Here is a 13,987-nt window from a genome sequence, read left to right on the forward strand (position 1 = left end):
GTAGGTGGAGCACTTTCTTAAAGAATGAAACCAAAGCCAGCCGGAGCTCCAGTATAATAAATATTGGCACTTGTAGGACGTTAAACTGAATGTTCTTCTTTGATGGTTTCCACATATTTCTCTACCATATGTGCAGAATACAATCTACAGAACATATTGAGTTTCACAGCAGCAGCCATCTGTATGTGCTTTTACACAATGTGGTCTCCGGCCTCTGAGGGTGAGACGAGCGTGAAGAATGAACAGGATGGAGAATAATCGAGTCTCTGTGCGTTTATACCGCGAGTTGGGTTATGGACCAAAACCGAGGTAGAGGTGCTCACACAGGAAATCTCCTGCTGACTCTGACGGCACTGTGGGACCCCCACCTCACCGCAGGCCTTTGATTGCACACACACACACACACAATCTTGAGCAGGGCATCAATTCCTTCAGAAATCATGTCATGCCTGCCAAAAAATATACACATGTTAATCTCATCATAGGCAAGCTTTACAGACCTATAGGCTTAAATCTGTGATGATGGCGTGATGTATACTGTGACTCCACTAAGACTGTAGAGCAGGAAAGTGGCTCCTACGGAAGGGAATTAGATCTTTAACCCACAATCACTGTGGCATCGAAGGACAAGTTAGATCAGACCTTTGACCTTCTCGTTATAGATCAGTTTCACTCAATAAGTAGTTACCAAAGGTTGCTGACTCTCTGCAGAAGAATAACAGTGTTGTGTAACCGTTCCCACCCTTCTGAGATCCTCCTCACAACGGCGCTTCTCTCAAGTGGGTCTCTCCTCTCTGGATCGTTACAATCCTCTCCCAACATGTCAAGCTGGGCGGAGAAGTCGCACAGATGCTTTGTCCCCTTTAACCACAACCAGCTGGCCCCGAGTAGGTCCAACCTGGATTCATGTGCGTCTCAAACAAACGATTGTTCAATAAAGACGACGTCAGACATCTGCGATGCTCTCGCTTAATTACCTTGGAGAGCATTGCGTATTCAGTTTCTGTAGAAAAGAGCAGGCTTTATCCAGTTGGACATGGATGACAAAGGATAAACATGGATCCACATTTCCAGATGTGTGTACGCAGCATTATTGTCATAGCTTTGTGTGTGTGTGTGTGTGTGTGTGTGTACTTTACTGGTAGCAGTGTATTTAACTGTTAAAAGTGTATTTGAAATAATTGCCATTAGTGCACAGCTGCTTCTGCTTTGTACTTATTACTCTGTGTGTTCATGTCTGTCGGAGCGTGTGAATGTGTCTCCAGCTGTGTCCAGCAGGCCGAGGCTTTATTGCCCCCCCCCCCCGACCATACATTCCAGCAAACACACAAAACCAAATGCATGCTGTATTTGAGCGAAAGACAAAACATGTGACTTTTTCCAACATTCAGTAAGAGATCTAATGTTCTCATGGCTGCTGAGGATCTACTTCTGGTCATGCTTACACTGGATAATGATCATACAGTGTCTGGCCGTGTCCAATCTCTACTGCGCATGCTCCTCTTAACGTCTCAATCAAGGAAATAAGCAAAGGCAAGAGCAATGCTTACAAAAATAAATAAATTCAGAAGCCCTTCTAGGTTGCAATGAACATCAAACTCTGCAAAATGAGAGTGCAATTTGTAGAGCCTTACATCGTTATAATACAAATAGTTCAACGCCTAGAGAGCTTCATTTTGCTAAGTACATGTCACGACATTATCCCTAGATTATGAGATGTCGTACTGTATGTGCAAAGGCAACATGTTGGCCTGCGAGTAGTGCTGGAGAGAGTGATCTAAAACTTTATCATTATGTATCCCAGGGGAGCAGTGAATATGAAGAATACATGTAATGTCAATCTGAACAGTGATTGTCAAGATTGATCACTTATCTCTCGATACTACTGTGACCAAAACCTACATTTCTAAAAGTAATATCCAGTATAGTTTATCGTGTTTGAAGAGGCGGAACACTGAACAAGCGTTTCCATTTGTCTCAACCTTTTAAGACCCATAAAGGAGAAGAGAAAATGAGATTAGCAGCATTATGATTTGTGCACACAGACATGCTGAACTTCGTTCGTTTTTTTTGGCCGGCTGTCACGACCACTGAACAGGTCTCCATACAGAATGTGCACACGGGCTCCATATGAGCAGCAGGGAGGGAAAACATCTGCTAAAAGTCTTTCTCTCCTTATTTTAAGTTGCTGTCTTTAGTCTTGCTCCTCGAGTGTTAAACAGATGATAAAAGAGAAGATCTGAAAATGACAAATGCAATTACAGCATCAACCAATTAGCGGTGACCACAAACGCATGTCAGTCGTGTGACGTGTCCAGATATCCTCGTTTTATCCTCGTTCGCTTTGCACTTCAGTTGATTGCAGTGACGCGCCGCCATGTGATCTTCCGCTAATGCTGTGTGACTTTGAAATCAGTGCTCGTGTTCCGTTACAGCGATGAAGATCAGTTAACACGATGCAGTAAATTAAACGAGGTAACAAAACCTCCAGTCCTCATATTCCCACCACACTAAAGAGTACCGGCTAATCCAATAACAGACAGCGACTTTCAATGTGGTTGTTAAACTGGTGCCAGCAGGAGAAGGACTTTGTTGTGGCGCTTCACACATGGTGCGCCCTCAAAGCAATGCCATCAGAGAACTGTTCCGATGTAATACAGATAATAATGACTTTACTGTGATGAACTGAGCACACAGAAACAATATGATGCAAAAACTGTTTGAGTGGATAGCATTTCATACACCTCAATAATAACTTCACCTGCAATAGTGAAGTTTGACTTAATTACATTTCTTAATTAGCTCAACATTTTGGGACATATACTTATTTCCTTCGCTAGAGTAGTATCAATCTCCTCAGTCACTTGAAAGCAAATGAGTGTATTTGCCAAAATAGCCAACTTTAACTTCACTGCATTGATTGCATTTGTTTTAATATTTGATTATATTGAGATGAAACTGATTTTTTCTCTCACATTTGCAGCCATTCTGCCTCCAGCGTGTTGATTCTTCTGTAGTTCTTTGAGAGATAGCTGTCCTGTTCCTGATATCTCTGACTTGGAATTCCAACTAGGAGGCTGTTTCTTGTTTTATTTACTCTTTTTTAATCAACAGCCTGATATATAATGTGTGTACGACACTTACCAGATGGTATTATTACTAAAGCCTCATGCAGACTCGGGGCATAACCCCCTCTTACTCATAATCATCTGAAACCCATCAGTGTGTAGCAGAAGATCGTTTACAGCTGCTCCCTGTCTCCTCGTGACCTTGTCCTGTTTCTGTGAGAGAATGAAACACCTCTGTTTCTTGTCTCTCTCCGGACGACATCCTGGGACATTCACACATTGTGAAATCAGTCTTCAGTGTGTTAGCGTTTGATGATGCAGAAGGGCTGTGATGGTCCGTCCAGTCCTTGCATATTTTGCCTTCACATGGCTTCAGTGTTGAGAAATGCTTTGCATAAATCTCTGAGGCTGAGAAGATCCGGGCCAGCTGGTGTTGGGGCATTAGGGAGTAAGAAGTGTAAGTTTGCTCACATGTTTATTTGTCTTTTCAAAGTGGTTATACTTATTACTCTTCATATTGAGCAAACGTACGTCCGACTGAAGTCCTTCTTCTCCTTCCATCTTCCTTCGTCTCGTCAAGTCGTCGGGTCAGGAGCGAAGTGGGTAATCCAAAATGGCGCGACATTTTCAAACTGCCCGCTAACTCTGAACATCTGGTCCTACAGGGAGGAGGGCGACGCTGTCAATGGGAGCCCTTGTCTCCCCTGTCAACGCCAGAGAACTGCCCGCCACACGGCGAACAAGGAGGCGCGTGTGTTTTAAATGTGTGTTTATGGACCGACGCTGTTCATACAGGAATGATATTTAACAGGCATCGTTAAGACTCACACATTTATGGAAGGAGCTACTGTATTTTTGAAATTTTCTTCAATCTGCTTGCGTTTTCGGTGTAATCCAGACGTACCTGCACTTCAAAAATGACAGAGGCAACTGAAAAGACTACATTTATTTAATGCACACGAACGTGCAGCGAAGGCCTTCAGTCGGTGGACTGTCAGACCACACACAGGGAGCAACAATAAAACAAAGGCATTGAGTTAATTAATCATCAATGCACATCTGGTGCAATAACCAAAAACTAGGTCAGGCACACAGAGAAAGATGTCACAAGTGATCATCCGGATTAAGCTAAATACTTAATTTGTATGATGCGTCCTAAGATTTACTGTAAACATTCATGAAAAATCATTAACATCTGTAAAAGCCATTTGGTGTGATGGTATTTAGGGACTAAACTAAACCTTATGTTTCATTTAGTAAAAACAAAGCATCCCAGGCCTCTCCACAACATGTCAAAATTATACAAAAGTCTTTCATTTGTAGAATTTAATCGTGATAATTAATAATAAAGACAGAAATGTTGGACCTACAAGAACCACGGTGCAAGTAAAAGTTGTCTTTTTGAGATACATAAGTTATTGTGTACTGGCCACTTTACTTTCTTGTTATTTTGCTGTAACGAGGTAATTTTCCCCGTCGTGGGACTAATAAAGGATTTCTGATTCAGATCTGATTTGCACCACATGCATCTTGTTGACTTATTAACTCACTGCCCGTTTGTTGCTTCCACTTGTGAGTGAACTGCTGTATGGGAAACAACTAGTCAGCACTTGCTGAGAGATTTAAATGACCCTGATGAGAGTTAAAACACTCACATTTGATTGTAAAACTTTACAATAAAGAAGAGACTGAACATAAAGAGAATGTAGACATTCCTAAATCCACTCAAACTCAAGCCGATCCCACGCTGACCAGTTGTGGGTCGGGAGTGTTGGCTCGGGAGAAGAGCTGCTGCGAGTCCGACTCTCGCAGCTGCACCCACTCAGCACAGTCAGCAGACAGAACACTGAAGGAGCTCTGCTGATGTAGCTGTGGAAAAACTCAGGACAACTTATCTGTCTGTCTGCACCTCTCTTTCTGTAATGATGTACTGTCTCACGCCACATTCTCTTGCAGACATAGAGACATAAACAGCAGTGACACATTATTAAATCCGATACTGCTACTTCCCTCATGTCAGAAGTGCGGAGACGTTTGAGAGAGATTATGTTGTAATAAAGGTTCTATTTGACTGTAATCATTTACAGTTACACATTTAATCCATAACATCATTTGGATGATTCCAAACTAGATTTATTCTTTAATAATGAAATCAAGCTTCTCTTGCCTCCTAATGTTAATTCTTTGGCATTGCTCTAGCAACAGTCTAAAACTATTGGATGGATTACCATAAGAATGAGTACATCCTCATGCCATTCAGGATAGTGATCACTAGACTTTTCATCTAGCGCCATCTACTTGAAGACCAGCTAAACTAATGACGTTCCCATCAGCTGTGCTGTGCGTTTAGTGCTAATCAGTAAACATGCTAACATGCTAAACTGAGAGGGTGAACATGGTAAACATTATACCTGTAAATATCGGTATGTTAGCGTTGTCATAGTGAGCATGTTAATCATACTGAGGAATCTCTACTCCTGCATATTAGAGAGCTACATACAGAAACCGTATGAAACAGGACAACAAGGCCCTGCAAAGAGTGGTGTGTTCGGCTGAACATGGCCTACAACAGGCGACGCTCTACCCAACTCCCAGGTGGATCCCAACCAGGTCGGGAAGAAGCTACCGGATACACTAGGCCAGCACGGCTTCTGCTCTCAGACTCACTAAGTCTAAGACTATGTTAACATGGTGGCGTTTGCTTTTAGCTTAAAGAACCACTGTACAGCCTCACAGCCGCTAGCATTGCTGCAAACATTTTGCGACATCTTGGTTTATCTACAATTGTTATTGCCATGATCCTAATGACAGCAACGCTGGTGTTGATTTCACCTTGTGAGTCTGTGTGCCATTGTGGCAAGATGTGCTCCTGCAGACACGTAGTAACTACTACAGCACTTTGCCAGGTGTTTATACTGCTGTATGTCTGTGGACAGATTTTGCAAATTCGTTAGCATCACAACGATGCAAGATGCAACTTGTGTGTAGTTGAAATCAAAATGAAGGGCGAGTTAGAAGATGGGTGTGATCTGAGCAATGGCGCCGGAAGTAGGAGAGGTAGGAAGTGACACTTTACGCCCCCCTCTAGATGGTCTCTAATATTATTATAATACTATGTTTTTGTTTATGCACCATCTGCATCGTAGAATACATTGTGAAATGTCATCTCAAGACCTTCTGGGAAAGATTTCTATTGGGATCTTTTCTCTAAACAACAGGCTACAGATTTTTCTTTGAACATTTATTGCAGATTTAGAGACAGACCGCTGTTGACCTGAACACAGAGGATCTTTTATTCTTTTAGCTGCTTTTGCCCTTGGGTTTGTAATTTAACTTGTACCCACTGTGTGAACAACTCTTCAACATCACAACGTTTAGTCAGCTGAACATATTCAGGAGGCATTGAGTCAGTCGTGTGGGTGTTCAGCTGAATCATTTACAGAAATCAAGTGATTTTACTTGACATATGAGATTGTGGAGGACAATAAAGCCCACCAGCACTGTGCTGAGAAACCACAAGGCTTTATACTCATCATTATGCCAGTAAAGATACCAGATTTACCAAAATGTTGAATACATTCTGACTCTCACATCCTCCTCCTCCTCTTCCTCTCGAGTGCCTCCCACTCCTTCATCCTGTATCTGTTGGTGGCAAACAGCCCTTTGATTTCCTCTTGCTTCCCCTTCAAAAGCGATCTTTGGTGTGGGCGTTGTGTGTGTGTGTGTGTGTGCTGTAAATATTTTCTCCAATCAAAGAGTCGAGCTTCAGAGCTCGGTCTAATCTCTGAGACGCACATCAAAGTACAGGATGGAGAGATGAGTTAAGTGAGCGGGAGAGAAAGTGAGTACACGTCTCTTCCACTTAGTGTTTGTAGTAAGAAGTTTATGATTTTATTTCTGCAATTCAGATAAACAAATATGGATTACATCATATTGCGTGACATTTCTCTGAATGTACACGGGGCCTTCTTAAAGCTAAACTGTGACATCTGAAAATTAAAATAAGTTTGTTGCTTGTTTCACTTTTGTGTGTGTGTATGTGTGTGTTGCCTAACCTTAAACATTATGAGTTACCATCTCGACAAGACCTGTAAGTGCGTCTGCTCAGGAGGTGAAGGGTCAGAGGTCAGACTTGGAGAACACATGTGATGGCAAATTAGCAATGCCAACGTTAGCAGCTGGAGCAATTAGCAACGATTGATGTAGTTCCAAAGATCAAACAGTCGAAGTGATCTTTATTATGCTCGAGGCAACACAACTGCAAAGCTGATTCTTCTAAGTGTCCGGGCTTTCTAATTATAAACTGTCATTGTATCCAAAACCTGGTTTATCTTCTTCCTCTGTGCCAGAGAGCTCCATTGTTGTCCAAAAACATCACCCTGAGCATCACCCTGAGCATCACCCTGAGCATCACCCTGAGCATCACTCTGAGCATCACCCTGAGCATCACCCTGAGCATCACCCTGAGCATCACCCTGAGCATCACTCTGAGCATCACCCTGAGCATCACCCTGAGCATCACCCTGAGCATCACCCTGAGCATCACCCTGAGCATCACTCTGAGCATCACCCTGAGCATCACCCTGAGCATCACCCTGAGCATCACCCTGAGCATCACCCTGAGCATCACTCTGAGCATCACCCTGAGCATCACCCTGAGCATCACCCTGAGCATCACTCTGAGCATCACCCTGAGCATCACCCTGAGCATCACCCTGAGCATCACCCTGAGCATCACCCTGAGCATCACCCTGAGCATCACCCTGAGCATCACCCTGAGCATCACCCTGAGCATCACTCTGAGCATCACCCTGAGCATCACCCTGAGCATCACCCTGAGCATCACCCTGAGCATCACTCTGAGCATCACCCTGAGCATCACTCTGAGCATCACCCTGAGCATCACCCTGAGCATCACCCTGAGCATCACCCTGAGCATCACTCTGAGCATCACTCTTGCACTCAGCTAACACATTCCTTCATTGAGATGAATGTGGGCACGGTAATTTATTCTGAGTCCTTTTAATTCAAGCCTTGCAAATGTGTCAATCTTCAATTTAGGCCATCATTTTATCCTTAGTTTAGTATGCATACTTTTATTTTGAGATGTTGGATTACAAACTGCACCACACATTCTTTGACTTTGTTGCATGAGGGAAAAAAAAACCAAGTGAATTTCAGGAACAGAAAACAAAAACCCTCCTGCAACAGCACTTTTACCTTAGTGTTTGCCATCACTCTTCCCACAGAAAGCCAAAGAGAGCCGGAGGTAGTCATTATAGGCTGCCCAGAGTAATACTTGAATGACTGCTCAGTTCTATTCCTGCTCAGTCATGGTGAAGTGGGTGCACAGTGGTTCTTATAGTAGACACTGGGTGACAAACATTCATATAGGGTGTAATTCTTGCGGTTGTGTCTTCAACCCCAATGAGGCATGGGCGGAGTGCCACTTACTAAAACCAAACCAGGATTTCCCAAGTGGTGCCAGGCACCCATGGAGAAGAAACAAGTCTGGACCGTACTCTGGCTACACGCTGGCCCAAATGTGAATTCCTCAGAGGTTTGGTTTGGAGTCGGTCCCATCCCGGCTGCTTGTTTGCTTTGCAGTTCCGTAGTTTTGTGCGGGGCTGTAACAGCGGTAGGATAGATGTTAGAAAAAGCACATCATTCTCCAGATGTCTCTTCTTGTGGTGCTGTGTGCAGATTATGTCCATGTTTGGAGTTGCACTGTGTCTGCTACCTGGTTCTTCTTACTCAGCAGACTGTTTGGGTTGTCGCTCACGTGGTTGCTGTCAGTCATTCTGGAGGTTTGGTTCGTTAGGGATCAGTGTGGACTCTATCGTGACAGGTCATCGAGTCTTCAAAGAAGCTAAAAGTGTGTTTATGTTCTGTTTGTGTTCTGCAGCTGCTCTATCTAAAGATGTAAGCAAATATAATCTTGTCAAACTTTGCTGACATTAGTTATGTTAACACTTCCCATACATGCACCGAGCTGTGTCACATGTATTATTCATAAGAAGCACACACTGTTTGAAACTCATTTAACATTTTTAACAGAAATACACGACAGCATGAATTACAGCACACTCAGGGTGTGTGCTTTGGCTCCGTTTCGATTTAGAAAAATGAAGACTGCTCGTTTTAAAGACGGCAGCGTCTGAAGCTCCTGACAGGCTATCATTTCCCCCGAGAAAATGAGTCTATTTGAAAAATGTGGCAGCAAAGCTACATTACTTGTGGAAGTGACGCACGGCGTTGTGTGTGAAGCACGCTGAAACAACATGGATAAAGGAACACGTTTCAGAAGCCTGAATATTACACAGATAACATCTCTTCCTCTGTTAATTGAATTCAGATACCAACTCTACTCTACTCTGGGAACACTTTAAACTCTGCAGAGCCCCTTTTTTGCGTGTTTTTTAATTTGGACACTTTTATGTTGTAATTTTTAATTTGACGTCACCGAACGACTATAGTGTCGTTATATAGTGTCGTTATATAGTGACTATATGTGTCTTTTACAGGTCTCTCTAAAGACTCCTTCACACAGCTGCAGCTCTTTTCACATTTTAACACTTCCCTTGTGCCTTTTTTAAAACCTTTGTCGTAAAGTACAGAATACTGAACTGCCAAAATGCTTTTCTGATCTGCTCCTGCGTAACGACCTGTTCATACCTACGCTTATTTTAGTAGGTTAGTTCCACATATATCAATCTTCTTTTTAAAATAGTTGTAGTTTTTTATTATACTAGAGAACAACCCCTTTATAATGCACTGAGTACACATATGTATACATATGTATATCTGAGAGAAAGGAAGGCACGAGAAAACAACACTTAAAAAATAAAGTTTAAAACAAAAACGCTGATAAAACAGAAAGAAACACGTTTTTATTCCATCGTCTATTTCATTGTTTTTGCTGTTTCTTTTATATCTGGCCTGCATGTCTTTTCAAGTACTTTGAATTCTTTCTTAGTGAAAGGTGCTATACAAATACACTTTCCTTTCCTTGACTGGCAAAGAATTAAAGGTCAGAAATGAAACAGAAACTGAAATGTCTGCAGTCTCTCACTCACACTCACAATGAAACTTGGACTCCCATTTTGACCGCAAAAGTAACTTCTCCTCCATCTGTGGAATTGCTTTGCATCAAAGCCCAGAGTGCATTTTTTTGCTGCAGTGTTCTTGTTGTAAATGATCCCCAGTACTGTAAAATAAGCTTTTAGAAGGCCTGACTGTATTTATTATAGACTCCCAACGATCCCAGTCTTCCATCATCTGCACACCTCGCCACCTCAGCAGCGGGTTAAGAGGTCCTTACTTCAAACACCTGGAGCATCGGGTGTAGCAGCAGGGACTCAGACGAGGAGAGATTAATGTCCAGGGACAGCGGTGAAGGTCCAGAGAGAAGAGAGAGAGAGAAAAAAGGAATAACTCTAAAGGCAAAAGATCTCAAACCTCTCTCTGAATATCTGATGAATAGTTTCTGTGCTGGTGTACACATTTAGGCGTAAATATTTGCACAGTAAAAATGTATTTTATCAACCTAACTGGTGCCTCTCTCAATCAACATGTTTCTCTTCCGAGGGCCAATGGTGTGCTGGCAAATTAGTTTAAAAAAATTCAACTTTGACAAGGTGTCAGCTGTGTTTATGCTCCAATATGTATTAACACTGGCATAACAGCCTGTGGTTAAGAGTTCAAGGCTTCAAGCTGTGTTTATTGTTCCCACTGCACACTTGCATGCATCATCACACACACACAGACACACGCATGCACACAACACACACACACACGCACACACAAACTGCCCCATTGCGTCCAGTGAATACTGTGTTAGCCTGTAATGGTTTATTTTCTCCACTCGTGTGTCCTGGGGTGAACTCAGCAGTCGAAGCTCTCAAGATTGCACGTCTGGCCTCCGGGCTAAACATCACCCCCGATACTGTACTGTCCAACCAAACGGTCGTTGATTCTATTTCTGGATGCTGAAAATGACGCGACGATGAGTCAACATGAGCTAAGAATGCTAGAAATACACAATCGGTGTGTTGACCAAGAGCACTTCTTTGATTTTAAGCAAGCGCGAGGAGTATTTTCGAGCCCGTAAGGAAAACATTTGGAAGCTGAACATTCATTTCCACATACTGTAGGAAATGAAAGGTCTCTTTTAATCTAATCAACATTCAATGAAACCTAACCAGAGCAAACTGTTTGGTTTGGAATCCACATAGAGGAATGTTAAAGGTATAGTCATTGTTCCTGGACGTGGACGGCACATTTCGCTCCATCCATTTATTTTCACGTTAAAACAGTGGCTTCATCCTCATGTTACAGCTAATGCTGCAGCTCCTCAGATTGGATCCAGGAGGATTGCGGTGTAAAAAGCAAGTGGAGTAGGTTACGCGCTGGGAGAGAGGTGAACTGTCTAGGCGTGGGAGGAGGGGGGGTTAGGGGTCGCAGTCTTGCCCTGCTTGCTTTGTAGTCGGACGCCACAGCTGCACTGCTGGAATTTTTCATTCTCTCAGAGGAGATGTTTATTACCTTCCAACCAATGAAGCAAAACAAAACGGGATATCCTTGCAGTGAGTGTGGGTCGGGGTGACGGTCGGTGTGCGAAGATGGAAAAGCTTCATGCATTTTTCACAAATCTTATAAAATCCGATCAATTTGAAAAAGTAACATGATAACAATAACACAGCAACAGTGCTTGCACGCGGGCACACCCTCCGCCTCTGCTAGTCTGCTTGTCTGACAGACACCACACTCACAGAATAAACAGAGCGGCCTTTGCATGTGGGCAAATCATCAGATTACAGGTCACTCCTTACATTAGCGATAAGAATCGCACTATGCTGAACAGGAAACTGATTTATGAAGCTTTGCCCATTTGTTTTCTTCCAAACATGCAGCCTCAATGTAAACACCCTGACACTGCACAAGCTCATTACAAGTGAGGCAGATGGTTTCCACTCCCAAGGGAGTCATGTTTTCACATTCCCCCTGTCATGGGAGAGCTGAAAAGTGCATTGCAGCACACGTGCACACACGCATGCACACGCGGTGCATTCATACGCACACATATATTCGCATGCACACACTTTTATACAGGCAGGGTTCACATTCTCCTCTCCCTGAACTCTGAGGTGTTGATGTAGTCAGTGTTCATGCAGTGCTGCGTGTGCAGAGATGTAAACCCCCCAGAGCTTTACTCTGAGCAAATTGTAGATTTCATAAATCACTGAGGTTCAAATTTGAGCCTCCATAAATATATCATCTTACTCTAACCTGTCTGTGCAACAGACATGCTATCATGCTAAGAACAAATGGTTCATGAACTCTGTATCTCTACATTTTTAATGACGGTAATCTATTCTCGGCTGCGCCTGAAGGAAGTAATAGATTACGGTAAGAGGGTGCTTTGATATGGGTTGACTGTGAACAAAAAGATGAGATTTGTCCTATACTTGTCAGCTCTTGCTCTCGCTCCTCATAGGGAGGAGTAAGTCATTAAGTACTTTAGCTGCGAACTCAAAAGGTTTGCATTCATCCACTGAAGATCGAGACTAGATGCTAACACATTCAAATCTTTGAGCGCTCCCTCACGCTGACATGCAGCCATTGGCTGGTGTTCTTTTCTTTTTGTTTGAAGAAAGGAAGGTCACACTTATCTGCAGGCTAAATCAATTCTCAGAGAACAGAGCGTGGTAGGACGTCTGCTTCCCAAAAAAACACCCTCGGGTCTTGAAAACAGAACTTGTGACAAACTTCTTCTGGCACATTCACAAGCTGATTATTAACTTTTTTTTTACATCGATTTTGCTCCACCGACTGTGCGATGTAAGTGCTTGTTTTCCAATAAAAAGCAGCTCAGTTTGTTATCTCAAGTGTCCGTGTGTGTTGACTATATCTGCAGCGGTTTGTTCCTGTAAAGAGGTAAATGACCGGCAGGCCACAGCGGTGACCACAGTCCAGATGGATGCCTCTAAACCCCAAACTGTTGATTTAGTGAACCATGAGTCAACAGTTCCCAGCGGAGGGGGACGGCAGGATGGAGGGACAGAGGAAAGGAAGTGCCATGGTGTTGAACGATTACATGGGGCTTAAGCTCGTGGGGTGGGAGCAAACAGGAAGCGGATGCCTGGGTGATTCAGAAGCAAAATAAAATGAGCAACTGATGTCCGTATGGACCGCTGTGATGAGTGTGTGTGCACATAGGAAGGAATACTACACCGTCTATCTTTAGACGACTAAACCTGCAGACTGCAGGATTGAAAAGTTTGTAGCTCTTTAGAATTTAAACTATTCAGTTAAGTTAAAATGCTACAGGAGTCTGATCCCTCATCATTTTATGTTTACAGCTCTGTGTTTTACAGTGTAGTCGTCTTCCATAGGAACGTCTCAAAGGCGAACAGGCAATGTGTGTTTTCTATTAGTTTGTGGAGTGTTCCTTTACACGTGCATCCACCTTTCACATCTGCTCCTTCACTCTGCTTCCCTAGCATGTTGGGTCCTGTCTTCAGAATATGCTGTCAAGTAAACTTGCACTCTGACTTTCAGCAGTGTTGACTTCCAACCTGGCTCAGCTCCGCAGTCCCCATCAGCAGCTGTCTGTGCAACCGTGTTATTATCTCGATTACACTCCTCCAGCGCGCTCCTGCGGGCTCCACCTTAATGAGAGGGAGGCAAACAAAAAAAAAGCCAGCATCTAAAGGGCTCAGGCCTGTATCATTGGACACACACACACTGTTCATACACACATTAAGGCGAACGCTTGCATACATGTAAACGGTATAAACGTACGCATGTGCATAAACTCAGGGTTAACTCTCCACACACACACATTAGTTTCTACCCATCCTTATTCTGCAAGACACATGTGCACCATGCAGCCCGATGCGTGTGGTATCTCCAAAAAC

This window comes from Cottoperca gobio, chromosome 16 (assembly GCF_900634415.1).
Source record: "Cottoperca gobio chromosome 16, fCotGob3.1, whole genome shotgun sequence".
Classification (NCBI taxonomy): Eukaryota; Metazoa; Chordata; class Actinopteri; order Perciformes; family Bovichtidae; genus Cottoperca; species Cottoperca gobio.